Consider the following 3,163-nt stretch of genomic DNA (forward strand, 5'->3'; position numbering starts at 1 on the left):
ACACAGCCTTGGAGGCAGGAATGAGCCCTCCAGGATGGAGAGACTCCGTTACCGTCTGCCACCGCTGGCAGTCGATTTGTAACTTGCAAAGTTTGTTGCTTTCAGCCCTGATGTAGGCAGCAGGACCTGGGATGCTCCAGTTTCCTTCTTGATTAGAAACCAGCTGTGAAGAGGGGCCCACCTCCCCAGTTCCCACCATCAGCCTCTGGGAAAAAAAAAAAAAAAAAGAACACAGGCATATGCGTGTTTTAACCAAAAAATGAAATCGCTGGGCTGTGTATTTCAGAGAAGGGAATGAAGTAGTCTTTTGAGGGAAAACTGAGTTAAGACAGGAGAAGAGGGAAATGAAAGAAGGAAGGAAAAGTTAGCTTGATTTTGCTTCGAAGTTTCTGCTAAAGGTTTGGGTGCTGTGGGCTAGGAGGTGGGGCAGTCGTGGGGCAGGGGTGGGGTGGGGGGGGGTACAGGGCAGCTTTAACCAAACACCTTTGCTCCGTGATTTTCAGTTTGTAAAGAAAAGTACTCAAGTTGAATGTCTCGGGGAGAAGCAATCAGATGAGCAGAAATGATTATCCCTGCTTAAAAGAAACCTTCACTGTTTCCCACTTCTTTAGAGGGAGTGGAGTCGCTGTTAGTGATGCTGAGAGGCGAGGAGGGATGGGAAAGTTGCTCCCAGGGCAGAGGTGCTTAAATGGAAAGAAAGGGGATTGCAATCAACCCTTCTCAGGATGAGGCTTCCACCTCCCCTTCCTCAGAGGTGAGGTTGGAATGGGCAGCTGGGACTGAGAGAGCCTCTGCACACAGCGAAGCAGGGTGGTGACAGCTTACCTCTCTTTGCAACTCTGAAAATCTTTGGCAAGTCGCTTTCCTAAAGTTGATGAGCATATTGTAGGGAGCCTGTTTACCTACTTTGAATGCGCTCAGGCTGCCTGTGAGGCAGGTACGAGTTTTGAGGGTGTTCCAGAGATATCCATCTCCATCCTGTTCTCTCTGTGGAGACACTGCACACACAAGGCTGGGGGCTATGTATCTAGACTGATCTATTTGTTTTATTTTGGTTTGGAAAAAAAAAAAAACTAAGCCAATTGGGGTAGACACGTGTTTTGCTTCGCAGCAGAGCCAGCAGCCAGCCTGGTGGCATCCTTACTGTGTCGGTCCACCAGGGATAGGGGTAGGCTTCAGGTTTTAAACTTTGTAATGTTGCTCTGTTGTCAAGTAAAACTGATTTCGCATCTTCTAGCCTTTATTTTCAAATGTAGAGAAAAAGCTTGCCTGCAATTCCCTGTCAAATTGCTCTGTCACAGGTTTCATATTTTTCTTGCCTTCACTCTCTCTCTCAATTTGCTTAAAGAAAATTACAAGAGGTCGCTCAAGACCCTAATGCCATATTTTCCTGGATGGGTTGTGTTGGGGGAGTGTGCTTCTCCTGAAGGTAGGAAAGAAGGCTGCTGCCAGCTTTCTAACAGGGCCGTGATTATTCCAGGGGTGGGGGTGGGGGGTTCTTTTCCTTACAACTCTCTTTGTCATCTGCATTCTTCCAAGGCTCGGAAGGTGCATTTTCTCTATGTGAAAGGAGATTCTTTGTCCTCCTCCTCTTCTGCACCGTAGCTTCCCAAGGTAGACACTATTTTGTGCCTGTCACAGAGAGAGGGAGTGCAGGTTTGCAATGCTCACAGACAATTGATTGTCTGCGCTAATGTGTTTCATTTACATGTTTATAACGTCAATGGTGCTGGGTGCCCACTGTACCATTCATTCCCGCATTCCCACAAGGGGGCAATTGTCTGAATGGCCAAGTCAGACACCTTTTTGATTGCTCTTTGCTTGTCTTTTTAGAGCAAAGAGATAAAGGAGGAAAATCTGTGATGCAGAAACACTAGTTGAAAATATACAAAATGTCACTACAAAGGCAGATGTTAACATAAACCCAAATATGCTTTTTAGCCAAGATGTGAATGTTGAAGAGTACAATTCAGAGCAGAGGAAAGGATGACTCAAAACCAATAAATGCAGCCCCATTTCTTTATTTCCCTTTCTTCCTAAACAACCAGAAGATGAAATGTGATTTTCCTTTTAATTTTTGAGCCTTGGAACATCTCAGCACCTTCTTGCTGTTAGTGTGTTTGCTGTGATTTGTGAATTTTGTATATATTTATATAGCTATGTTTGTGCCAACATTATCAGTTTACCACTTGGGAAAAAAAATCTATTGAATGACTATTTGGGCTATAGGGAGTGTAAACTTTTAAAAGTAAGATCCAAGGATTTCTTCATCAAGCAGTTTTTAAAGAAAAACGATAATAATCATCCGGCTGTAGGGAGTCTTGCCTTCATAAGCTGTGTGCCAAATACTTTTATCTTGGGTGACAGTTGTGTCAGAGCGAAAGCTCTCAGGAAAAGTGTAACTAGTAATTACAAAGTAAATAAAGGATTTCATTTTAAGGTGTTCTGTGCTGTTTTACTCTGCCTCCCTCTGCGTGTGTGTGTGTGTGTGTGTGTGTGTGTGTGTGTGTGTGTAGTGTTGTTGTTTCCTGTCAGGGTGCTGACAGGAAAAGCCATCCGTGCATGTGTCTTTTGGAGTTTCTCTCCTCTCAGTTCTGTCCTGTAAATCATACATCTATGTACCCCACATGAGTACACCTGTTTAAAAATATTTCACAGATCGGATGGTGCTTTGTTGGTTTATTTATGTAATACCATCATTAGAAGTTGGTCTGATTTTGTGTGTGGTCCAGGAGGAGAGAAAATCCTAACTGTTGTGTCATGTGGTGGGAAGTAAATGGGGAGGGGCGCTTTTATAATTTTGTAGCAAATTAGGGGAAAAAGAAATCACCAGTCAGTGGAAGGATTTCCCCCCCTCTCTGGGAAGACACACAGTAGCTGCACCGTTAGCTGAACCCCTGACACGGCGGTCTTTTGAATGCCTTAGGTATGATTTCACTTTCGCTCACATCAATGCTGACCTGAATGCCTTTCATATCTGATCCGCTGTGTCTCTCCCAGTAAACATCCCCTGAGGGGAGAACAAAGAAAGAGCTCTTCTTCTTCTTAATCACAATTCAGCCCTTTCACCGCCGGCAGGCTCCATTTGCATTCTGCCACAGAAAGCCAAGATGAAAAGAGAGAGAGAGAGAGAGAGAGAGAGAGAGAGAGAGAGAGAGAGAGA

The sequence above is a fragment of the Psammomys obesus genome, unplaced genomic scaffold, assembly GCF_907164565.1.
Source record: "Psammomys obesus unplaced genomic scaffold, mPsaObe1.curated_primary_1811, whole genome shotgun sequence".
In the NCBI taxonomy this organism is placed as follows: Eukaryota; Metazoa; Chordata; class Mammalia; order Rodentia; family Muridae; genus Psammomys; species Psammomys obesus.